This window comes from Staurois parvus, unplaced genomic scaffold, assembly GCF_062004578.1.
Source record: "Staurois parvus isolate SC_StPar_1 unplaced genomic scaffold, SC_StPar_1.0 ptg000596l, whole genome shotgun sequence".
In the NCBI taxonomy this organism is placed as follows: Eukaryota; Metazoa; Chordata; class Amphibia; order Anura; family Ranidae; genus Staurois; species Staurois parvus.
Window position 1 is genome coordinate 1,210,506 of NW_028318392.1, and position 27,648 is coordinate 1,238,153.

The following is a 27,648-nucleotide window of genomic DNA, read 5'->3' on the forward strand; positions in this document are numbered from 1 at the left end:
CCTAATACCTTTTCATCCAGTCCTCCTTGGATCTTCTCTACTTTTAACTCTCTGCTTTGTCCCCCACCCCCTCCACCCACTAACTCACTCACTGCTCAAGATATTGCCAGTCACTTCAAAAACAAGACTGATGCCTTTAAATTGTCTATGGAAAACTTTTTGACGTCCTACTGAGTACCAGACAGCATAATATTGGGAGATAATGGACCCTCTGGGTCGGGAGGGATCTTGAAATCGACTTTCTACTTAGCACTCACGCACTATTTCTATTTATGCATTTTGTTCTGTTATGGCACACTTGTTTGAAACTGTGATCAGCTGATCCTATTAAAAAAAAAACAAAAAAAAAAAAAAACATACGGTAATTTCTCTTTTAAGAATACATACTTGAATAGAATTTTCTTTTTTTTTTTTTAAAAGCAGCGTTTAGTGTCAGTTTAATGTTCCTTTTTATGCATTTTGTCTTTATCCTTGCAAAATACCATATTATTGTTCATTCAGTTATTTTCTGGTTACTTTATTTCTTTGCTTATTTTGAAAATTGTAAAACAAAGCCCCAAGCTATAAAACTGTTAAATCAACATTCCATGTTTAAAAAAAAAAAAAAAATCAACATTCCATGTTTAAAAAAAAAAAAAAGAAAAGAAAAAAAGAGTCACATGCTGGGAATAAGGTCGTAGCTAGGCAGCGACGTGCTAAAGCTAAGGTGTGCACATGATCTGAATTCTCTGCACACTCCAAGTCACAGTGACGCATGTCTCACCTAGCCAAAGGTCACCTCACTTACAGTGCAGAGTAGCCAGCATTCTAGTAACACGACGAGGACATACAAAGGGTAAAAAGTGCCAACAAAACCAACTCTTTTAGTGTATGTCCAATCACGCTTCCTGTGATTTCCTTAATGAAAGTAAATTCTGCATTTCCTAAAACATCACCTTTCATTGTCAGAAAGTTTAAAAACCATCTTAATAGAGTAAGAAACACAAGAGCTGACCTAAAGCAAGTTCAGAAAATGGCTACACTGCATAAACCAGCTTAAAGCAGAACTTCACTCAAAAAGGGGAAGTTCCGCTTTTTCGCCTCCTCCCCCCTCCTCTACCATATTTGGACCCATTTATGTTTTTTTGGGGGGGGGCTACCTGGTTTTAAAAGCTACGTGCTCCCATTTCTTATTGAATCACCTAGGCAATCCGAGTGGAAGTTCAGTCCCTCGTTGCCAGCAGGTTTCTGGGACACATCACAGGTCCCAGGAAACTGTGGGACCAGTCACAAAGCGCGGCAAGGCTCATGCATTTGCAGTGGAAAGTCTGCTATGAAGCCGCAAGGAGTCACTGCCAGCTTCCCACAGTAAACATGCTGGCGCCGAGGACCCAAAGACTGGTGAAGAACCAGCCCAGGTGAGAACAGTGCTGGATTCTCTTAGATTGTAAGCTCCAAGGAGCAGGGCCCTCCTAACCAGGGGCGGACTGACCATTTGGAAACTCGGGCACTGCCCGAGGGCATGGGGTCAGTAGAGGGCCCCATGAGATGCCCCTGGTACCTTTTTCATAGGCTTATTTGAGTTTGGGCAAGGACACAGGGGCCCCACGATCCCCTATTGCCGGGGGGCCCCATGAGTTGTCAGTCCTAACCCTCTTGTATTGAACTGTATAGTTGCTGTATTGTCTCCCGTTATATTCTAAAGTGCTGAGCAAAAGGTTAGCGCTATATAAATCCTGTATAATAATATTAATAATAATAAATCCTTGACAGGTGAGTGTCATTTTATTAAAGGTCACCAGTAGGGATGCACAGATATATCATTGGCAAGGCAACTTGCATGCAAAGTTGCACCCCACAGACTAACATGCAAAGTCACCCCCTAGTGACTTCAATGTAAAATCACATCCCATAGACCAGGTGTGGGCAACTGTGGCCCTCCAGCTGTTGGTGAACTACAAGTCCCATCATGCCTCTGCCTTTGGGATTTGCATGACGCTTGTAACTGTCAGTTTTGCAATGCCTCATGTAACTTGCCATAGACTAACGCAAAATCCCAAAATGCAAAAGGAGTGTGTACCCATGTATGAAACGGAAATCGCTGAATAACTGCATCCAAGAGAATATACCAACACCATCGAGGGATTAAGAAGAAACCCACATTACCTAGTGATCTATTGTGCTGTACTTGGCTCTATGGGCCAGAAAAAAGGGGTGCACTTACATTTCAATCTGATTAAAGCCAGTTCTATTTTTCCTGCCTGAATTTGAAACACAGTTGCTGAAATCAGCTGATATTTGTGAAATATATCAATATTAAAAATTGCTCAGCTTTGACAACAAATAGGCTTTCTGCAGTGACTGGATCTCTATCTCTATATTACTATACTGAACTTCATTTACTATGAAGTTCACATTTTACACATCCACTCACTGACTAAATTCTGCCACCTCAACCTCCGGAACATTTCCAAAATCCGCCCCTTCCTGACCAATGACACCACAAAACAACTTAGTCACTCCTTGGTTATATCCCACCTCACTGGTCTACCGTTACATAGGCTACCCCCCCTTCAGTCTATTATGAATGCTGCTGCTAGACTTACCAACCGATCAGCATCTGCTGCCCCTCTCTGCCAATCCCTCCACTGGCTTCCACTAACCCAACGTATAAAATTCAAAATACTAATCACAGCTTACAAAGCCATCCACAACACTGCCTCTAGCTACATCACCAACCTCATCCACAGATATCGGCCAAATCGCCCACTCCGCTCCTCCCATGATATCTTCCTCTCTAGCTCCCTCATCACCTCCTCCCACGCTCACCTCCAGAACTTCTCCAGAGCCTCTCCTATCCTCCGGAACTCCCTACCACAGCATGTCTGGTCAGCCCCCACCCTGTCTGCCTTTAGGCGATCTTTGAAAACTCACTTCTTCAGGGAAGCCTACCCCACCTCCACCTAAGAACTGTACTTGAATCACCTCCGCCAGATCATCCCCTGCAGCTATCACCTTTTGTATCATCTCTCCCTTCCTTTAGATTGTAAGCTCCACGAGCAGGGCCCCCCACATTCCTTCTGTACTGAAATGTAGTGTAATTGTACTGTCTCCCTTATATTGTAAAGCGCTGCGCAAACTGTTGGTGCTATATAAATCCTGTATAATAATAATATGGGGAAGGGGAGACAAGAAATGAGTTGACTGCATACCGTATGAATTTTACAATGTTGAAGAACAAGCTTCTCCAGCATCTCCAGGGCACCTACCAATTCTAATCAAACAGGGTCACCACAAAAAAACCTAAGAAGCAGAATATAACTTATTCTACCAATTTTCAATTCATAGCACTCCTAATATACTGTGTGTACAGAGCGCTATGGTTTTGTTCTCTACTCCATGTACTTTCTGTGGAATGACATTTTTTTGGAAGACAAGTTATATTTTGCATTTGAAGTTCTGATACAATTCTCTCCACAACCACTAAACAAGTGTTAAACATTATCTGCAATCCAGCAAAAGATCGCTGAGGTCTTGCTCATAATTCATCAAATGTTGGGATCCCTGTTTCCAATGTAGCAATTTATGTAATCTTACCTCCTGCCAGCAGAGGTCCCACCTCTCTCACAGTTATGAACACAACAATCAATGCATTTTCCATTTAACACAGGTAAACCTTTAACTAAATACTGTAGATCAATAATGCACAACACTGTTCTACAGAAGAGCAATGAAGAACATTGTAAATACAATTCCAGGCTAATTGGTTACTTCACCAACTTTCATTATCTGTCTAGGCAGGACTGAATATCAACAAAAACATTCACATGGGTGTATAGGATAATTCACAGACTAAAACGCTGCAAGAAAAATCTTAGCAATGAACACACACCCTGGATTGTTTAAAAATGTATTTGTTGGATTGGCGTAGCTTACTTTTAATTATGTTTGTCTTCTTGTTTTAATGCATACATTTAACAGATGTGTTTGCACCCACAACCTGTTTTTTTTTGGTTTTCTTTTTAATAAGTGTAATTTTCTTGTAAAACATTTTATTTTAGAATGTATTCATATTATTTCACAAGGCATCCCAAACAATATAACATAGCTGTGTAACAAAACCAAGGGTTTCTAATGCACAGACCTTTATCACTCTATGTGTATTTAACTTCAATACAGTCCAAAAAAATGCATTTCAATGGCTATGGTATGAAGCCAATTTGTAAAGTAGTGAAACTCCCTAAAAGCAAAAAAAGCAACAGCAGCAGCAACAGTTATTTTGATTATGGGTTAACATCCAATACTGTGCAGAGGAAGAAAAAAAGAAAAAAAAAAATAGGAGATTCTGCACGATTGGCTTTTGGATCCAATGTAAGTCAACATTGGGGTTCCTTCTGAACTGGATTGGAATTGTGCAGAGAACAGGGAAGAAGGGATGAGATGGTACTCTCAGAAATACAGAGAGCCCAGAGGTTCCTGGTGCTCATTTACTCTTTGCTCTGATCTGCTACTAAGCCTGTCCCTTTAGGAGAGACTGTGTATAACCATTTAGCTGCAACAGGCCAAAATGTTATCACATCTACATCTGTGTCCTTCTTAAAGTGGATGTAAAGCCTTACATATACCCCATATATTCAATGAAGTGATACACTGAAATGCAAAAAAAAAAAATCATCCTAAATAAGTTGTACCTGTTTATCTGTAGCCCTCTTTTCTACAGCCCTTCAAAAGTCCAGAATGTATACAGCTTGTCTGAGCATTCAGAAAGCAGGGAGGGGAGCTGAAGTTATATTCTACAGAACAGAGCTGAGGCTGTCAATCACAGGCTGTGTGCTGGAGCTCTTTCTCCTGTCACTTTTTTTTACCTCTTGGTGTCAGGAAAACTGTCATAAGTGACTCACGAAGATAGCAGAAGAAGGCAGCAGACAGAAATGACATTTAGTGCTCTGGATAGAGACAAGTATTTACTATAGAGTGATGTGTTCTGTTCATTTTTCATGTCAAACATGTATAACCACTTTAAGTAGTATCCTGCAATGTTAGCCAATAATCTGAATGGAATCTATAAGTACAATTGTGGACAACGAATCAAAATAACATCCAATAATGCTACCACCACCATGCTGATATGAGCTTTGTTTTTGTTTTTTGTTTTTCATCCAAGGTACTTTTGGCCTCTAATTTGCATCTCTAACTAACATCTTCCTGACTACCCAGCCACTGTGTTTTAGGCAGTCAAAGTTTCTTTAAAAAAAAAAAAAAAAAAAGTAAAGCTGGGAGGGGGCACAGCACACACGCTTCTAACTTCATACCCAATGGATACTGTCCTGAGTGGCTATCTTCAAGTGCTGTGAAAGATAGCAGCCACCACTTCCAATCTGAAAATCTGCATCATTCACCCATCACCTCCTGCCCTCTCCGACATTCACAGTGGTATTCTCACAATGCATCACATTCAGTGAATGGACAGTGGAGATCCTGTCTTTCAAGTCCTCCATTCACCGAATGTGATGCATTGTGGGAGAAAAATAAAAGTTTTGTGAATTGAGAGGGCAGAAGAGGGGGGTGGGGCAAGCTGCAAATGTTTTCAGACTAAGCAGTGGCAGTTGTCAACACTCACAGTGGCAAAAGATAGCCAGTCAGGACAGTATCTGGCAACTATAAAGAGAAGATTTTAACAAGCAGCAGCCAGCAGGTAATAGGATACACACTGTTACACATAACAAATGTGTTTGGTGCTGTATGGCAAAAAAAAGCTAAAATTCAGCTTTAATACATTAATTTGTGCTGTGGGTATGTTCAATGCCAGGGATTGTTTCTATTTTAAATAACCTTACCTAGTCTTGTGCCTCTCCAGAACCGTATCCCACACTTGGTTTGACAGATTCTTGGTCTACAGCAAGGGTCCCCAAACTATGGCCTGCAGCTAGGGTCCATGGTGTATTATCAATGGGTGCAGACTGAGGAAGGCAGCGACTGCCCATGGTCTCCGCTACTTATACAAGTCTTTTCAGTTATGGAACTGTAAATAATTTGAACTATGTCGATGTTGTTTTTCCATGTTGACTTTGTGGAATGTTTGTATCAAATGGTGACATAAAATCCTATTTAAAACCATGATTTTTGCTTAATACTTGTGTATTGAGCTATTTGGCATCATGCTTTTTATAAACAGTACTCTAATGAGCACCATATTTAAGTCCTTATTTGCTCGTGACCCAAATCAGACAAGTAACAAGCTTAGCTTAAAGGATAACTTCACCTTTCGTAACATGTTACACCCATATACAGGGTGTAATATATAACATGTTACAGATGCAGCTGCAACCCATACCCTGGTTTTCACAGCAAGCGGAGGATCTTCTCCCCCAGCTCACTGTCACATTTAAAAAAAAAAGTGGCCGTGTGGGGGCTCTGCCTGTTCACCAGAGTTAGTCATTCGTTTGCAGAGGTCTGTGGATGTGAAAACTACAAGTACCAACAGCCTTTGTGGTTGCTGACTTGTAGTTCTCAATGAACTACCAAGGAACTGTTGAGTGCTCTAGGTAGTTCATCCAGTCTTCCTGTCAGTGTGGGTGTAACTGCCTGTCCATACGAGGTATCAGCAGACAGCTTACACATACTGCCTGCAGCAGCCATGCATAGCACCCACAATCTGCTGATCACTGGTGCGATGCTGTGCAGGCTCATAGTAAGGAAAAAATAAATGCATATTTTTTTTTTTACATGCAAAAAGATGTGCATTTATTTTATTCTTATGAACTTCTTTAAAGTGCCACTAAACATTGCTTTAAAAAAATATATCCCATTCAAGTATGTAATCTTAACTCCAAAATGTATCTTCTATCGCTCCCAACCACCTCCAAATCTCCCAGTTTCTTTTTTTTTTGCGGTTGTGCTCTCTTACTTACAGTGGGAGCATGGATGTAACCACCCTGTAACAGGGTGGCTACATCCATGCTCCCACTGTAAGTAAAAGTGTAGCTACCCTCTCTTTTTCACTGTTGAGTTTTGACTGTGGGATTTGTAGTGTGCATAGAACAGTACACATAACCACAATTAACATGCACTGCTAGTTCAAACAAATGGAAATGAGTGGAAAAGGAGTAGGTCCGGGAGCTCAGAGAATGTTACAAGGAGGCAGAAAAACACTAAAAAAAATGATTTAATGAAAAATATATTTCAGGGTCATTAAGTAGTAGATGTGTATGGAATATCAGATCATCAGGGATTAATAATCTATCATATTTCCCAGATTTCTTCACAGAATCACAAGTGAAATAAAGAATAATGATTAAACTCAAGCAGTGAAGAATTTCTGTTGCAGGAGCATATAGAAAAGTTAAATGTGCCTAAGCAGTATCCTAAACTGTGCATCTTTTGTTTTGAATTTATCTCAAGAAATGTCAGTGCTTCATATTTGCATGTGAGATTATTGAAGGCTCTGTGCTCACACCTTCTAGTCTCAGAAGATTTGAGGATGTCACTGTTGTTCTGATCACTGTTGGAGTGAAAGCTGTGCCTTGAGAACTGCAGTGCAAGGATTTCCCTGCTTTTACTACATTCATATTGTGGATTCACTTCTGCACTTCTGCTGAATCTTGAAAATGATCTCACCAGATCACCAGTTGTCAGAGTGGCAGCTCCGGGGAAGCAAAAGCCCTATTCCGCTATTAAAATGGCCACCCCCACCCAGAGACACATTGCATAACAAGTCATAGTAAATTAGTAATGGAGAAAAACAATCATCTGCAAGGAGCCTGCAATCAATATGAAGGCTAGTCCTTTTCCCGTTTGCCTTTTTTTTGGTGCAGCTCAGGTCCTCTTTAAAGCAGAAAGAAAAATGTTTGCCTGTGCAGTGGGGTTGTGCCCGCACTGCACGTTTTAAATGCTTGTTTTGTTCTAGGGGAGAGGACACTGAAGATATATTCATCTGACCCGCTGATCCTCCCCGCACAAGATTGGTCCCTTTCTGCTCCTGCTCCCCCCCCCGCAGTCCAGCGGTCTTGTAAATTATTTATTTAAGGTACTTATATAGCGCCGTCAATTTATGCAGCGCTTTACATATATATTATACATTTACATCAGTCCCTAACCCACAAGGGATGTACAATCTAAGGTCCCTAACTCACATTCATACACATACTAGGCCCAATTTAGACAGGATCCAATTCACCTACCAGCATGTCTTTGGAATGTGGGAGGAAACCAGAGTACCCGGAGGAAACCCACGCAGGCACAGGGAGAACATGCAAACTCCAGGCAGGTGGTGCCATGGTTGGGATTCGAACCAACGACCCTAGCACTGCCAGGCGGAAGTGCTAACCATTTAGCCACTTTGCTGCCCAATGGATTGTTACTGATGTCAGTATGCTCAATGCATGCTCCACAGACAGGAACAGTCCACCTCTGGACCACAGGGGAGCACGGTTTTCCGTGGGATCAGCAGGTCAGGTGAGTATGTGCTTAGTCATCACCCCTAGAAAAAAAGAGAAGCTGATCCATGCAGTGGAAGCAAAGTCCCACTGCATGTAAGAAAAAAAAATTAACTGCTTTCAACTGTTTCTACAATTATTCTTATTAAGACACTTCTTCTAACAATCTGAAAGTCTAGAGACCTGATGGGCATTTATACAGACTAGATTTGGAAAATAATGGAGTAATGTAAATAACAAATACCGTCTGTAATGCAAAAGTTGCATGCAAATATGCAGTGAAGGAATCAGTTAAAGCTAATGTGTGGTTATGGCTTTGAAAATATATTCCCCTTGACATGAACTAATAGAAGAACAATTTGCATCTTCAGACTCTTGTTTTTTATCGACTGAAAAAAAGAAAGAATGTGAAGCTCCCATGTGACACAGATTCTTTATGGCAATCATCCGTATCAATAACTTCCACTGTTCACTTTAATTACAGGAGAATTTAATACATGCATAAAACCCAGAAATATCTTAATTTAGCTACAAACACTTGAAAAATCTTTGTAAAGAAGATATGCGTGTCCAAATACTGTGCACATTGTACCTTGTGTACTGTGGGAATCCTTTTCTGATTGAGGAGGGAGTTAAAGTCTAATGCATGGCATGCATGTACATAGGGCAAACTAGCCTGGTGGTTAGTATTGTGGCCTAGAAGTAATGGGCTTGGGTTAAATTGCCACCAAGCACACATATCTGTGCAGCTTGCCTGTTCTCCCAATGTTTAGATGAGTTTCCTCCACATCAAACCAGCCCAGCTGTGTTCATCTGTCCTTCTGACTTAATGTTGAATCCTCTTTGATTAAAATTAGCTTATAACAAAGTTACAAGACAAAGATAAAGAACATATGGTACTGAGACATTTACATGATCAGTACAATATTGGCAAAAGTACATCGTAAACATGGATATAGAAAACGTCACAAAAGAAATGTGGAAAACACTCCATGGAGCAATACCAATCCCAACTAGCCCACTGGGTGTGTAAAGAAGCAGTAAGAGTACATATAAGTTTACAGGCGAAAACCTTTTAGACAGCTCATATATCCATGTAACGTAGGGCAGAAACTATATACATAAGGAGGTCATTGGTCAATAGGGCCACAGGGTGCTTCTCCTTCGAGTATTGTCCTTATGACTTCAGATTGTAAACTTTTTCAGGGAACGGTACCGATATGCTTAGTTCAACATATGGGGAAAACCATTGTGTTTGCATTTTAGAGCTGAAATAAACAGAAGCCCAAATGGACCAAACTGTGGGGAATTAATCATCAAAGAGCAATGTTATGTCTACCAAGGGTCACATCTACTTCATTCCAGAAAAGAAGACAATAGCACTTTCATAATTAATTTCCTAATACCAATGGCAACTTATAACATTTTAGCTGAGGGGTGGGGTTAGGTTGTGGCTGTCATCTAATTTAAAGCCTCATATCTGCTGAAGACCACAAAGAAGGAATGAGGGGGGGTTGCAAGTGTCCCAAAACCACCAGTCTGACACTGCAGCTCTAATGTTTTCCAGGCCACATTCTATAGTAGTTCTACAGCAGCTTCACTGCAGATCAACAATCTGGGTAAGAATGGCACTGTGGGAAATGTCTTATTTTTCTTGAACCAATCAAGCTCTACAAGATATTCATCTATATAGCTATGAAAATGATTTCTTTGGAATTATTACATACACTATAATTTGGAATTGTGCTAGTGACTGGGGGGCAGCATGTGTATCCCCATTGGAAGGAACCACACGGATCCACTAGACTAGGGGTCTCAAACTTTTCTAAGCAAAGGGCCAGTTTACTGTCCTTTATGCATTGGGTGGGCCGGACTGTGGTCAACGGAAACAAGCAAAGCCCCATCATTGTTTTTTTTAGTTTTTTTTTTTTTTTTTAAACACCTTCTCTTTATTAATATCAAAAAAGAGGTTTAAAACTTAAACCATCAAAACAGTTTCTCAATATCTCTTACCATTATGGCAATAGCAGGCAAAGTCAAGAAGGAGTATAAGATTGAGTCAGCTTGAACAAGTCACCATAATTACAGTCATATCAAAGGGGCATGGGGATTAAGAAAATTCCACTAGACCAGGCACAATCCAGGAATAGGGGAAGGTGTCTCATGGGTATCCAATAAAGATAAACAGTCTTAAGAACAAGTATATGCAGTTATATGGGCAAAGCAGTGGTTTTTGCAGTCCCCAGTTAAGTAACCATACTACATCTCTAATCATGTGGGCTCTCCAGCAATCGTGGAGGATGACTCCAGCCATATATACCAGATTTTTTGACAGCCTCTGGACAGATATGTTACTTGTACAAAGGTATAAACAGAGTTCACAAGCGCTTTCCAGCTATTTAAAGAGGGAGGCAGGTCAGCCTTCCATTTCAGAACTATGATCTTTCTGGCATAAAAAAGTAACAAACCGAATAATGTTCTAACCACTCTAGTATTGGCTAAGGGATTAACTAGACCCAGTAAACATACATCCACTGTGCAAGAGATGTTATTGGTGGTTAAGGTATTAATGAAACTGAGGACTTCCGTCAAGAAAGTGCCTATATGTGGGCAATGCCACAAAATATGCATGAAATCAGCAGCAAGGTTTCTACATCGCCAGCAAACAGAGGGCAAAGATGGGTAAATTCTATGAAGTTTAGATGGGGTCAAATACACCAAGTGTAATATTTTAATTTGAATTAATCTATCTCTGGCCCCATCATTGGTTTTATTGGGAGAAATATCACCCTTTGTTGGTATCAGTGGGAGGAATAGTGCCCCATCATTGGTTTTAATGAGAGCAATAGTGCCCTATGTTGTTAAAGTGGGAGGAATAGTGCCCCATCATTGGTTTTAATGGGAGAAATATCACCCTTTGTTGGTATCAGTGGGAGGAATAGTGCCCCATCATTGGTTTTAATGGGAGAAATATCACCCTTTGTTGGTATCAGTGGGAGGAATAGTGCCCCATCATTGGTTTTATTGGGAGGAATAGTGCCCTATGTTGTTAAAGTGGGAGGAATAGTAATCCATTGGTGCGGTCAGTGAAGGGAATAGTGCCCCATCACTGGTGTCAGTTGGAGGAGTAGTGCCCCAAGGACTGGATAAAGGCAAGCAAAGGGTCTAAGGGACACATCTAGCCCCCGAGCCACAGTTTAGAGACCCCTGCACTAGACCATGGCTTCATAAACCTGTGCTCAAATACCACAATGCAATCATGCCATTTTTTTTGCAGATTCCAAAGTGGTTATTTGGGTGGGTCTTTTAAAACTAATAATTAACACATCCGTGCAACTTCCTAACTGGAAAACATGACCAGTTAACTGAATGGCAGGGAAGGAGTGAGAAAAAATATATACAATACCACTACTAGCAATTCATGAAAAAAAAAAAAAAAATCAGTTTTTCCAAATCTGGTATTTTATCCTTTAAATATTCTACTGCAATACACAAAATGTAAAAGGTCCTTTACTGCTTTATAGTGAAAAATAATGGTGGGAAATATTGTTTTGCAAGCGTCAATTAGCATTTGTGATACTTGTACACTACTGCTGCCCCACCCAATGAAATTACTACATGAGATGTTTTAATTCGTCAGACTATATGAAAATATCATGCACAGAGTGAAGCTTGCAAACAAATGTACTGAAACCAAAGGAATTACACAAATATGTATTAAAACCACTCTTAAAATCACAAACTACTGACAATTGAGATTTTGAGTCCATCTAGCCAGAGGTAGCATTTTGGGGGGGACTCTAGCAATAAGACCAGCCTTACATAGTTCCTGACCACCTTAAAGCTTTGGGTATTCTTATTTCTGATGCTTCACTCAGTATAATATGAAAGACATTTGAAACCCAAGAGGAAGAGTGAAATTGCTGTGACACCTGGAAGGTCAAAACACCACTGAAGTCCCAAAAAGATACAATGAACTTTCATTCACACTGGTGCAACTCCAAACTCACATACATTATAGTATAGGATTCTAACTTTTTTTTTAATGGTTGAACTGGATGGACTTTTGTCTTTTTTCAGCCAGACTAACTATGTAACTATATTTACAGAGTGACTTTAGAGTGCAACTTTGATGCGACCTTGAATGTGACTTAATCCGATTTTACATTTTTCTGGCACTAAGTCACAACAAAGTAGTGCAGGAACCATTTTTAAAGTTGCTGTGACTTTAAGTTGCACAGATCTGAACGGGTGCCGTTAAAAACAATGGGCTGCAACTTGTCATGCGACTTTATGTGTCCAAAGTCACACAAGCCTAAACTGGTTTAACTTTCCAGCAGCTATGATACCAAAAGCTATTTTGTGCAGATCGTCTTCATATTGCATGTTCTCCCTGTGCTTGCGTGGGTTTCCTCCTGGTACTCTGGTTTCCTCCCACACTCCAAAGACATGCTGGTAGGTTAATTGGATGCTGTCAAAATTGGCCCTAATATGTGTGTGTGTATGAATGTAAGTTAGGGACCTTAGATTGTACACCCCTTGAGGGTTAGGGACTGATGTGAATGTACAATATATATGTAAAGCACTGCGTAAATTGACAGTGCTATATAAGTACCTGAAATAAATAAATAAATATAGCTATGAAGAATGTGGTGTTGGGGAGGAAGGGGCAATATTTACCAGGATAGTGCTAACTACCCATCCAGGAATCCCATAAAACATTGCTGCCCAATGTTAAGCCTACTATAGCATATAATGGCGGCTAACAAAGAACAGTCATATACAATGCCAAATGTATTTTCTGTATGTGCTGGAAAAATGTTGTATTTATAATAGATTGCATTTCATATACATTTGCCTTTTGTTTGGTATCCTTATGTCTGGCCAACATCAAAACTATTTTTTATAAAATCTAACATGCAATGTGGATCAGTTCTAAATCTTGCACAGGATGAAAACCAGACAGAGTTTGCAGTGTTATGCTCCATGCACACTGGGCGTTTTGAGAACGCTGGTAATGTTAGCGGTGTAAAGCCATGTTAAAAACATGTTTTTCAGCTTTTTTTAGCATTTTTGCATTAGCGTTTAGCCACGTTTGCATGTTGCAACGTTTATTTTTTACAAAAATATTCTTTTTTTGGTCAAAAAAAGTAAAACAAAAGCTGTGTTTTGACACGTTTTTTAGTGTTAGAGCATTTTTACAGCTAAAAAAATTCCTGGTTTCTTTTTCCAGCCAAAAAAACGTCCCTGCCTAAAAACGTTGATTACAGTCTGTGTGCACATGTGACACATAGGACAACATGCTTGTGGGTTTACTGACTGTAGGAAAAAAACGTCAAAAGCAAAAAACAGCAGCTGTAAAAACGTCCAGTGTGCATGAGTACTCATTGTTTTTAAAGTCCTTGGGTTTTTCCTAATTTTTGCATTATTAATGATGTAGCAAGATCTCAGCTTTCAGCTGGGACAAATGTAAATCTCCCCCTGTACCACTGTGTATAGGTATTGGGATTCTAAAAGTCACGAAGACGACTATGCTAGTGTTGACATCACAATAGTATAGTGGTATATAACAGTGGTACAAGCTATAACAGCTATAGCAGGTTCCTTATGAGGACAGCTTTATATTATCTAAGAAAGTGCAAGAAAAATCTGTGTTACCCCAAATAACCAAGTCAGATTGTCCTTTAGCTTTCTTTTTATAGAAGGCCATTTATATCAAAAATACACATTTTGCTACTTCTAGCTGATTTGATGAGCTGAACTTAGTTCTATGATCCTTATTTGCCAGGCATGAGTCTCTCAACTGCTACCTAGAGTGAGAAGTAGGGAGCAGTCCTAGACAGCAACTGTACTAGAAAAGTCAAAAATCCAAAGATAAATACAATTCTATCTTGCTGCAGGTTACAAACATTGCTAATCACAAGAACGCTGAAGCAATAAAATCATGCTTTGATGTTTACCGTATAAAACAGGGTTAACCTGTAGTAAATAATACAGCAACCTATTTCTTATCCTTCTCTAACAAGCAGAGCGGAAGCATAGCTCCGTATTCATACGTGTGCAAGACAACGTTGTCAGGGCATAGTTCAGAGAGTGATGGACAGGTATTAAAATAAATATGCTTTTTCTTTTTTAGTGCAAATAGAAACTTTTATTATAGCAGCCACACCCCCATGAAGTATTGCTGCGTTTAATATACTTATACACATACACACACAGAAGATACAGTATTTATATTACACACACAATTAATATATATATATATATATATATATATACACACACACACACACACACACACACACATATATGTATATACACACACACATATATACATTATTACGTGTGTTTCAGTGGTACAGTTATGGATAGTTCATGTTGATTGTTTGTGTGTGTGTGCGTATATATATATATATATATATATATATACATATACATACACACACACACACATACACACACACATGTATAATATATATTTACACATATGTATATATACATATATATATATATACACACACACACACATATACATACATATACACACACATGCAAATACTACAACTTAATTTCCGATGCGACTTTCACTGCGAACTTGATGCAATTTCAGATGTGGCTAGCATATGTTATGGAACAAAAATGCACCACAGTAGCACAGGACCCTTTTTTAAAATCAAAGTCGCGTTGACGTGAACTGGCACCATTGAACATAATGTGATTCTCGTCATGCGACTCAAGTCACATCAGAAATCACACTAGTGAGAACTTGAGCCCTAACCAAACAAATAACAAGGTTACCAGTACCTGTATGACTTCAAAATGTCAAAACACATTTCCTTTAATTCCACTATCTCCTTGGGCAAAAGTAACAAACAATCCATCTGCTTTCATTAACACAGTCATGACATTTGATGGACATCATATTTAAAAATGACGACATACTGTATATCAAATTGTATCACTATGCTCCTTGTAACCACAATCTGCAGATTTGACTATTTTTGTTTTTTTTTTAGTATAAACATACGTTTGCTTGAAACAACACAAACACCTACCTGCACACAACAGGTTTACTTGATCTGGGTAAGAAATAGAGCATTACCGGAGAGGTGCAACATGACTCCTGGGTGACACCACAAATGAAGATCTTAAATACAGGGAGGCTGCGCTGGGCTGCTACTAAGTATAGCTGAGAGGCATCCCACTTCCAATAGTTTGCTGGCTTATGCAGAGTTGGTGACAGACGTGCTGTCAAATACAAGAAGCTGACGAGCAATGTGTTTACCTTCTGTGCCGGCCGGCCAGTCGCAGGTCCCCCAAACATACAGCTGCGAAAGTGGACACAGTACAGGTGACTTCCTATCTAGTCCAGGCAGCTGCTTCTTGTGAACAGCTGGTGGAAATGCAGGACATTCCTGTACAGCAGCTCCTTCCCTCTGAATGAGTACATGCCATTTCAGTCTGACAGTCCTTCACACTCCCTGGCTGTTCATTAACTGTGAAGTGTGGCATGTAAGACACAGGCAGTGATTAAGTCCTTTTATGTGCAGAGCAGAGAATGACATTTCAGTAGTGCACACCTTCCTGTCCTAAAGATCACCAAGAACACTTCTCAATGACACTTGGCTGCCGTAAGCTGCTGACTACTCAGATCTGGTTAATGTCAGCCTATCAGATCAAACCCGTAATTTCCAGATCTACATATCAAAAATGAAGGAATAGCCAGCTACCTAAAAGGGAAAAATGATACTGCAAATCACACCCTTTAAAGGGTATTTATCGCCAGAATATAAAATTATATATTCATTTCCATTCATTAAGTTTGTGCAAAGCATTCAAGGAATCCAGGAAGTTGTGGAAAGAGATGACCAGCAGGCAGGCAGAACTCACAACATGAAAGGAGATTTTTCAAGTAAGATGATATTGGATTGTCAAATCTAATTATTGTTTGTATTATTATTACAATTCAGTGGCCACGCTGTGCAGAATCATGTATATAAACGTGATTCTGCACTACCTGGTCGTGCGTGCACACCACTTCGGCTGTGATTGGATGAGCACTGGCACCTGCCGATTGTCTAGGACAGGGGTCTCCAAACTTTCCAAACAAAGGGCCACTCTACTGTCCTTCAGACTTTTGGGGGAGCTGGATTGTGGCCAGTGGCCAGGTCTGGCATGAGTGAAAGTGAACAATGCGTCAGGTGTGGTGTTCAGTTGCATAGTGCCTGTGGTCAGTAGGAGGAGGAATAGTGCCCAATTGTTGGTGTCAGTGAGAGGAATAGTGCCCCATCAATGGTGTTAGTGAGAGGAATAGTGCCCCATCATTGGTGTCAAAGGGAGGAATAGTGCCCCATCATTGGTGTCAGTGAGAGGAATAGTGCCCCATCAATGGTGTTAGTGAGAGGAATAGTGCCTCATCTTTAGTGTTAATGGGAGGAATAGTGCCCCATCTTTGGTGTCAGTTGGGGAATTATGCCCCACTGTTGGTGTCCATGTTAGGAATAGTGACTCAAATCAGTGGGAGTATTCATGCCCACGGACGGATATAGGCTAGCAAAGGGCCACATCATTGGTGTTATTGGGAGGAATAGTGCCCCATCATTGGTGTTATTGGTAGGAGTAGTGCTCCATCATTGTTGTTAGTGGGAGGAATAGTGACCCATCATTGATATTAGTGGGAGGAATAGTGCCCCATCATTGATATTAGTGGGAGGAATAGGGCCCTATCATTGATATTAGTGGGAGGAATAGTGCCCCATCATTGATATTAGTGGGAGTAATACTGCCCTATCATTGATATTAGTGGGAGGAATAGTGCCCTATCATTGATATCAGTGGGGGGAATAGTGCTCCATCATAGCTGTTAGTAGCAGGAACAGTGCCCCATTGTTTGTGTCAGTTGGGAAATTATACCCCACTGTTGGTGTCCGTGTTAGGAATGGTGACTCAAATAAGTGGGAGTATTAGTGCCCCATGGGCTAGATAAAGGCTAGCAAAGGGCCCCATCATTGGTGTTAGTGGGAGGAATATTGCCTCATCATTGGTGCCAGTGGAAGGAATAGTGCCCCGTCATTGATCTTAGTGGGAGGCATAGTGCCCTATCATTGGTGTTAGTAGGAGGAATAGTGCCCCCATTGTTGGTGTCATTTGGGAGTATCGGTGCCCCAAGGGCCAGATAAAGACTAGCAAAAGGGTCACATCCAGCCCTTAGGCGCAGTTTGGAGACCACTGGTCTAGGAGACTGACAGGTCCAATCACAATATTCCCTACACACAGGTTTCTAGACATGGCTATTCACTCTAGCTGGGTGCTGCAGTGACCACAGGCTGGGAACTTAGTACACTTGATGTAAAGAAATGTTACCAGCACACCAAGGATTCCTCCAACAGCTCCAAAGTTTTATTTTGTGGTCACATAGTGTAGACAAAGGCAACATTTCGGGGCAACGCAGGGCCCCTTTGTCACGCCAGTGACGAAGGGGAGCTGTGTGGCTCCAAAATGTTACTTTTATCTACACTATGTGACTTTGGACCTGTTTGAGGAATGCTTGCTGTGCTGGTCACATTTCTTTAAATTAGGAGACTGGCAAAACACAACTCTGCCTATGTGTACAAGGCAAAGCCGTGTCCTGTCAGTGGTAATGTGCTAGATTCTCTTTCCCTGCAAGCAGGGAACAGAATCCAGCACATTACCTAGTGAAAACAGCACACACAGTAAAAATTACACATGGCTAGGCACAAAATTATTGTCCGACACAATATCACAGTCCCATTATAAGTTGCTGATCACTGCCATTACTGGTATAAAAAATAAATTAAATAAAAATTCCAGTGAATATACACTATAGTTTGTAGACGCCATCACTTTTGTGCAAACCAATCAATATATGGGTATTGCGATTTTTTTTTACCAAAAATATGGAGCAGAATACATATTGGCCTAAATTTATGAAGCAATTTGATTTTTTTATTGGATATGTTTTATAGCAGAAAGTAAAAAAATATTGTTTTAAAAATTTTTTGGTCTTTTTTTGTTTATAGTGCAAAAAATAAAAACCGAGGAGGTGATCAAATACCTACAAAAGAAAGCTTTATTTGTGGGGGGAAAAATGACATAAATTTCATGTACAGTGTTGCATGACCACGCAATTGCCAGTTAAAATAATGCAGTGGCGTATCACAAAAATGGCCTGGCCAGGAAGGGGGTAAATCTTCCGGAGGTCAAGTGGTTTACTTAGGTCACTCATAGCCTTAACAGAATTGTCAAATGATTTTTCCTACAAAATTGAGAAACAAAACAAAGGTATTTTTTTTTACATAACAAACATGTCATAACTACCTGCTGTGTGCAATGTTTTTGCACAGAGCAGCCCAGATCCTCTTCTGGGGTCCCCCATCGGCGCTCCTGGCTCCTCCTTTCTTCTGAGTTTCCCCATAGCAAGCAGCTTCCTATGGGGGCACTCGTGCAGGCTCCATCCTGAGCTGGGATATGTGTGTGTCCACTGACGCACACAGTGTGGTTTGGTCCCACCCCCAGCTCTCCCCTTAAAAGTGGTGGTTGACAGCAGCAGGAGCCAATGGCAGCCTCCATGTCCAGTGCTTAGAGAGAGGGATGAGAGAGCCGCTGCTCTCGGGCACATCTCTGAATCGAGATCAGGCTCAGGAAACTATGAGGGAAGTAGGGGGGCTGAAAACAGTTTTTTACCTTAATGCATAGAATTCATTAAGGTAAAAAACCTTCTGCTTTTACAACCACTTTAATGATATCCACTACAACATCTTAGAATTTTAACGCTGAGCAACTATTGAAATAACTTTCAGTTCTCAGAGCACCCTTGCCAATAATTCTCTACCCACAGTGAGATATAGGAATAATTAAATAAATGTGGTTTGCATAACTTTTTTTTTTTTTGACACGAGGGCTGCTCTATATGGCAATTTGTTTTTTTAATAATAAAATGAAACAAATAATATCCATAAAAAATGCAGATACTGAAAATTCTAGTGTTCCCACATTTATGGTCAGCGTAGAAGAGCCTGGATACCTTGCTGGTCAGAGGAAAACTGCCTTCTTACACTGGAGGTTAGTGAAAGGCCTGATTACAGTGGTGGTCACTGTAGTGCCCCCTTATGTTGGCAGTCACTGTAGAAGGGCCATCTTAGATTGTTGGTCAATGGGAGAAGGACCCCTAATATTGGTGGTGTTTGGGAGAAGGGTCCCCCTTACACTGGTGGTCAGTGTGAAGAATACTCAGTAGAAAGAATGTCCCGCTCCCTTTTGGCTGCTTGAGAAATGTTGCTCTACAGGAAAAATGTACATGGTGTATTACGAAGGAAGGCAGCAGGATTAGAAGTGTAGCATCTGGTATTTTTAAGGTGTACCATCTCTCCAGGCAGCTGCACCCTGTAATATAAGAGGCTGAACACTTACTCCTCCAGAGATCCAGAGAGTGAAATCTTCACTCTACTGTAGAGCTAGCAACCCATTGCAGCCCAGAGATTTTAGAGGTGGCAGACAGTGTGTCCCCCCATTGGGCGAGGTTTGTCCATCCTGTATGGACTTGGAGGCCAGCAGAAGTAAGCATAGCACTTGGTGTGGGACATATTATCCAGCAAACTCAAAAGGTGTTAGATAGCAGAGATTCTGCTAGCCCTACAAGACAGCAAATATTTCACTCACCACCCACCTCTTCTATTACTGGCTACAGGCAACACAGTGGCTTGGTTGCTAGCATTTATGCCTTGCAGAACTGGGGTCCTATGTTCGAATTCCAGACTGAAGGCCATCTGCATGGAGTTTGATTGCTCTCCCTTTGTGTGATTTCCAATGGGTATGCTGGCTTATGTCAGATTTTTATTGCTACCTGTGTACCTACTGGGGCTATTTTCCCTCGCTTCTGGTCAGGACAGTAAATCATGGGAAAACTTTCTAGATGAGGACACAAAGAGTTATAGAAAAAAATAGAACATCTAGCAATGTTCCCGCTTTGGTTACATCTGCATTCCTCATTTCTTTTAAGGTCATCACAGGGACAGGAAGTGAGGTGAAACCACCCCAATGGGGTTACAGACAGATACAAAAATCTGATCAAAGTTCTGAATGATACCCACTCTGCATTTGGCTGGATCTGGCATTTAAGCATAGTAAACAAAGCTAACATGGGTTTAGTACAGATATACTTCAAACATAAAACATGCTGCAGTTTTCTGCCTCAATTCATTATTGTCAGAGGAAAGCAGACGAAAAATGCAAAGGTAGAACAAAAAATTAACATGCAATTGGAGAAGGGGTAGTAGTGGCTTTTATACAGAACCAATCACTAAAAAAGGAATGGTAAATTAACACGTTTACGGTTTAGAATTCAGGTTTAGGAGTGGAATATATATATATTTCTGAGCATTAGTCTCTGTTTGCCAGACCAGGTGTACCTTTATGCTTCATTGTCTGCCTGCAAGCATTACAGGCAGTTTAGAAAGAAGGCATTGGCGAGACATTACAGGATATTGTCATTACACTACCTGTACACAGCACACTCCCAGCACGGCTAAACCAGATGTTCAGGTGACAACCTGTGCCCGTCTCCTTGGTCATATAAATGTCTTAGTAGAATGATTATACCATGAGTAATGTTGCTCCCCAGTTCCTGACTTGTAAAGTGTACCTGTCATGAGAGAAATGCCATTAGGATCTGCCTTTTAGAAGTAATAGTTACTTAGTCGCATGACTACTCCGGAGTCACATGTCCAGAACAAGCATGCATTCAATGAAGGTCAGAGGCAAGTTGGATGTCCTACACAGTGGTGTCCCTAGGCGGGAGCAGGGGTTGCGCGCTGCACCTGGTGACACCTATCGCACGGGGTGACACCAGACCCTCTTCACGTGCTCCACGAAAAGGAAAGTTTTACAGCAAGCCGACGATCCCCGCAAGATGGATTGGATTTGCGGATTCTCAGATCCGTTCCATCTTGAGGGGATCTTCGGCTTGCAACCATACTGGTTTAACTGATCTAGGCAAGGCTGTGCAAAATCCAGGACTTGTCTGTAACCAGGAAATGCGGCCGCGATAGCAGGAGCCTCCTTCATCTGACATCACTTCTCGAGCATGTGCAGACCGGACCGGTGTTGAAAGATCCCCCGTATAGGTTGCAAGCCGACGATCCCCACAAGATGGATCAGATCTGCGGATTGGGGAGCATAATGGACCGGACTCTGATCCATTATGCTTAATCCGCAGATCCGATCCATCCTGCGGGGATCGTCGGAGGGGTGACACCAAGTGTTACCGCACAGAATGACACCAACCCTAGGGACGCCCCTGGTCCTACACATTTCAGGTCAGAAAGCTATTGAAGACAAAATATCACAGACAGACAGGCAATTGGCAATTTCAGATGGAGAGGTCAGCAACAACCAATATACAGTATTTCTCTCATGAGAAGTTTGCTTTAAAATAGCTATTCAATTAGTTCCTATTGGTGAGCTATATTCTGCTGGAGAGTTGGAATAAGGCTCACCCAAAGGAACAATTAGGGCTGCAACAAGGAGTGGACAGGAACATTTTTGCTAAAAAAGTTGGAAACGTCTCTGTAATCTAACATGGCAGGTTAAACTCAGGAAGCTGAGAAATTAAAGATTAAGTTCACAAAATGTGAACTTGTCTTTTAAGAGATACATTTGTTGTATGGTACAAGAGGAAAGCAGAAGGGAAATTCATACAACATACATGTCCTTTTTGGTTGCCTTTGACAATACTGGACACTTTGTAAGGGTTAGTCTTTACATAATAACACCACAGATAGCAGTCCAAACTGTGTGCTCCACCCGAGTACAAATAAAGGGATATTCCATACAATGATAAAGTACTACCAGTATGTATAGTTCAAGAAGCCCTATATATATGCACTTAAAGATTTGTATTTTTTTAAAGCAGTATTAAACCCCAAAACAAGAATTTAATACAGTATACTGCAGCTTCCAAATTCTTAGATATGTTGGTTGCATCAGTTTTCATTTTTATGCTTTTTTTCCTTTATTTTCGCCTGATGATCCAGTCAGTAAATCTGTTATTTATTTTTTTAACAGACCAAGCTATCCAGCAAAAGTAGCAGCTAGTGGTGTGAAAGTGGTACGATAGTTTTTTTTTTTTTTTTAATACATACAGCAGCAGCTCGGCCCAGATCCCCCCTCACTGGGTCACTGGCAGTGATGGACAACAGTAGGAGCCAACATCCTCCCGCTGCTGTCTCAGCCAATCAGGAGGGAGAGTGCCCATTAAGCATAAGTTATTCACCTTCATGGGCTTGTTCACACAGCACTGCATGCTAAAATGCTATTAATCAGCAATACGTACATTAGTAATGATCAACTTTCTCCAGAACTAAACCCACCACATTATCTAAAAAAAAAAAAAAAATGTGTTCACCCCCCTCAAAAAATTTATTTGGTTATTAAAATCTATCAGATGAAATATGACTATGATACACGATCTGAAGGAGGGGATCTTTACTTCTGGCATAGAAGCTTGTTTGTTTTAAAGTGTTACTAAACCCACAACAGTAAAATCAGTCTGTATATGCAGTCAAGCATGCTTGTTATACTCAATTTGGAACCTAAGGGGTTAATCCTCCACATTATGTAAAAAGGCGGTTTGATCCTGTTTTCTCTGATCCTCCCTTTCTGCTACTGTCCCCAATCCATCTTCTGATTGTACAGAGTGCTCTGATTCACTCTGCACATGCTCAGTTTAGTGTGTATGGTTTTGGGGGGGTGCATGTGATCAGCACAGGGCCAATCAGCACTGTCCAGACAGAGGGTCAGGGGTTATACAGCCTCACAGAACAGCAAGAGCAGTACCTCCTACAAGCTTTAACCAGTGTCAGCTGGACACTAATAGAAGTCACAAGACTGCTCTAACTGCTGATAAGAAAAAGGTATTCAGCAGTTTATATTTACTAAAATTGCATTTCCATTTCTGACAAAGAATGGCATAAGCATATACTCCTGCACTGGAGGATGGACTCCACAAAGGTTAGAACCACAAGTATGATGCCTAGAAACTCCACGCTTTGCTGCCCTCAACGGACCAGGGGGATCAAAAGTACTGCATGCAAAGAAACACAAAGAGGGAGCACGGGCCTAGTGCATTACCTTTTAAAAGATCATTTATTGTAAAAATAAGTGGTAATATACTTGCAAAAGGAACAAATGTCAAGGGCACATCATATAAAGTACAGCAAGGACCAGTCCCACTGGATGATATCCGTAATGGGACTTCTAGACCTCCAAATGACTGACGCGTTTCGAGGACTTGCCTCTTCATTAAGGATTTAGAAGTACATGGGGTGGTCCACTAATTTCATGTTGATTTATTCCCATCACACGCATCCTCATTTTCCCATGTTTAGTTTCTGCATAATTCATTCCCCCCCCCCCTTTTTTTTTCTATCAGTACTCCTATTTTATCCTTTAACAATAGCCCTGAATTTTCAGATTTTTTCGCCATTTTTCATTTAATTTCTTTTCTTTTTGAGTTCCACCACTTGAGTCTGTATACAATATATTAGTTGAAGCATATCTGCTATTATCTAGCACTACATGAGATCCTTCTTTGATATAGAGATATGTCTATGTAACACTCCTTTGTTTTCAAGTATACACATACATACATACATATGCACCTTTTCCACTTATTTTATCCCAATCAGAGCTCTATTTACACTTGTATACATTTTACTAAAGCCTTTATTCATCTAAATTTATACATAATATTGGTTTGAATTCACAATATTATGAATTAGTATGGTTACATTTGCCCGTTTCTGTCCATTCTGCCCATACCTTCAATCACATCATAGTGTACACATCCATACAGAACTTATGCCATACCTCATCATTTATTTATTTAGTACCAGTCCTTCATCTATGAATTATTCATTACAACCAATATTACCATTTCCATTATCACTATTAATTTTTACAGTATTTATCAATGCATTATTTATCATCCATTATCATTATTTACTTCTGTTTCTTAGGGGGTGTCCCCAGCAATGAATATCATGCATTTATTGGCATGTATTTATATTTAATTTTCCTTTGCATTATCACACACAGACAGCGGTGTAACCATGGACAGGGACACACCATCTTCTTCCTTTTCCTGCTGGAGCACATGGTGGGCCAGTACTTTCGGCGGTGGCGGTCAGCTGACTCCTGACATCCGGCGGCTCTCCACGCTTAGCCTTCCCAGTCCATGTTGGAGCGCACATTAGGCCGGAACTTCAGGCCACATCTGCCAGCTGACGAGTCAGCCAACACTGCTGATCTCGGATTTGTTGTGGAAAGCTTCCTTCCTCTACAATGCGAACATAGAACACCCTTCATCCCGTGGACCGCATGCGTTCCAGCATTTGACACACACATGCAATATTCCCTATTCCCTTCACTTCAGTGTATCATCACATCCCTGTCCATCTTAGCCCACACAACATGGCCCAGGGATCTAGGATGCTTTACATATCACTGACACGGATGATGTGAGTGCATATATCTCCATTTCATTGTTGTGACAAGTTTGTAGGCATCATTTTATTGTTCATTTACCATGCTTATAATATTTTTTTCCTTTTGGTCTGCTTATTTGTTGATTATCAGTACACTATGAATCTTGGTTGTTATTTTTTTGTGCAGCTATGAAGTACCTGGCTGACCTCTGTTCGTGTGTCCTTCAGTAATTTATGCAGTATGACACATATTGGGCTTTTATTTATTTATGTATTTTTATTATCTATCATATTTTATATATTTTTATTCATGTCCATTACATGTTTACTACATGTCTATATATACGTACATGCTTGTTATTGATTTGTTAACAATTGTAACTAGGTTTACCATCGGGTCCTTTGGCTCCACCAACAAGAGCGTTTGACATGCTTGTTTTGCCCGCCCATGGGTGGATCCTCAATCACCCACCCTCAGGATACTAGTCTATTTAAGAGGATACTGGCATTACAGTTATCGGCTCTGAGGAAGAGGAAAGTCCTCGAAACGCATCAACAATTTGGAGGTCTAGGAGTCCCATTACGGATATCATCCAGTGTGACTGGACCTTGCTGTACTTTATATGATGTGCCCTTGACATTTGTTCCTTTGTGAGTATATTACCACTCATTTATACAATAAATGATCTTTTAAAAGATAATGCACTAGGCCCGTGCACCCTCTGTTTGTTTCTTTGCAATTGCATTTCCATGTTGTGTGTACTGTGAGAGACCAGATAGAGTGAATGCAGGGTCCTGGGTTTAGTAACACTTGTAGGTTGGTTAATTGGCGAATATGTGTATGTATGAATGTGCGTAAGGGATTTTAGATTGTACGCTCCTTGAGGGCAGGGACTGATGTGAATGTACAATATATATGTAAAGTTCTGTGTAAATTGTTGGTGCTACCTGTAATAATAAATAATGTGACACTCAGGACACCTGCACTGGGGACTCAAACAATATTTTGCAACAGGTGAGATGTACAAGATATGATATTTTAAGAGCTTTGCAGACTTAAGCACATTCTAATCAAGATTCTTTCATTTCAGAACTTTTTTCCTGGATTTTTTATCCTAAGGCAGAAATGGCTTTTGTGAGATTATGCCATCAACCTGAACATAGAACAGAACTACAATGTGTTAGAGCGAGAGAGTTACATGCTATGCCGTGCAACTGTTTTATATGGATCATATCACTTTCACACAGAGATTTTTTATAGGTAATAGTAATAATAATTAGTATTTTTACTTCTGACAATTTAATTCATATGACATTTCCCAACGGTTTAAAATCTGGATAACATTTAAAGCAGAACTCCGGGCAGAAATGTCTTGATATGCCGATTTCCTACCTTCACTGAATATGTCATCCATGTTCTGGTTTACTCAGTAGTTGCTCTGAAATAGCCTATTCACTTTCAAATCAAACCATGAATTCTCTTTGGTTTCCTGTTTGTAAGACCAGTGGCTGCTATGCCTCCTATTCCCCCAGCAATATGTCTTGGCACATCCCTTCTGTAGTTCTTTCTCCAGGGAGCAGTAATGTAATTCAGCCCCACTTGCAGTGGTGGCTAGACAGACTCTCAGGTGAATTCAATCTGTACAGGCCTAGTGTACCTGCTTACATTCACTACAATTCCCTGTGTTGATGGGAAGTGTAGTTTCCTGAGATTATTATTATTATACAGTATTTATAAAGCGCCAATAGTTCGCTCAGCGCTGTACATTATAAAGGGGGACAGAACATGTGACAGAACAATACCAATACAATGCAAAACATGAGGGGATCGAGGGCCCTGCTCTTTCAAGCTTACAATCTAGGAGATGATAGGATATGATCCAAAGACATGCTGGTAGGTGAACTGGTTCCTGTCTAAATTGGCCCTACTATGTGTATGTATGAATGTGAGTTAGGGACCTTAGATTGTACGCCCCTTGATGGTTAGGGACCGATGTGAATGTACAATATATTTGTAAAGTGCTGCGTAAAATTGACGGCGCTATATAAGTACCTGTAATAAATACATAAATAAATGATGTAATACTGGCTGTTACCCCTCCTCCTTGGCAGTGCAGATGCAGTTCTATTTTGAATTACAGAGATTAGGTCATAAAATTCAATTAGACTTTTCTCCTAACTGGTAAGGATTTTCAAAATTTTATTAACCGTTTAGTGTTTTGTGCTGGGGGTGTACTAATGTGTGAGTTTTTTGCCCATCCCGGAGTTCTTCCTTAAATCAAGAGAAAATGGATATTTATGCACATTGGACTTTATGCTGTATGCAAGAAAGAACAATATAGTACTTTAGATTGTGAATCCTAACGGCAACCTGAATTACTCCCTGGAGTTCCTCTACTGTAGGGATGCTAAACCTTTCCTGTACTCCACTATCATCCTAATCCTTTGTTGGGCCTCCCAACATTTATGTGCTAACTTTATCATTTTCCTCCCTGCTCCCATGTGGCATCACTCAGGCCTGGCAATAGGTAATTCAGACACCAAGTAGACAGGCGGCAAGGAGGGTGGAAAGGGTAGGTGAATTGCTCCTTAGGATTCCTACAGTAATGTGAACCTGTTATTGTGCCCAGCTCATGAAAATAAGCACATTTATTATTTGTTAACCCACAATAAATAATGGATGCTTATTAGTGCTGACTCACTCACATCATTCATTCACTAACTAGTACTCC

General features: G+C 40.5%; 1 protein-coding gene across 3 annotated transcripts in view; it reads right to left on the reverse strand.

The window, feature by feature from the left end:
- KANK1 (KN motif and ankyrin repeat domains 1) overlaps positions 1 to 27,648 on the reverse strand; it is a 301,099-nt gene that overhangs the window by 122,742 nt on the left and 150,709 nt on the right. The window contains exon 1 of one of the 3 annotated variants that reach the window (XM_089692584.1): positions 15,700 to 15,920. The exons of 1 other annotated variant lie outside the window; for it this stretch is intronic. The gene's annotated coding sequence lies outside the window, so the exon portion shown is untranslated. Of the gene's footprint in view, positions 1 to 15,469; positions 15,615 to 15,699; positions 15,921 to 27,648 lie in introns of those variants that run through there. One more of the 3 variants, XM_089692582.1, reaches the window with a different exon arrangement.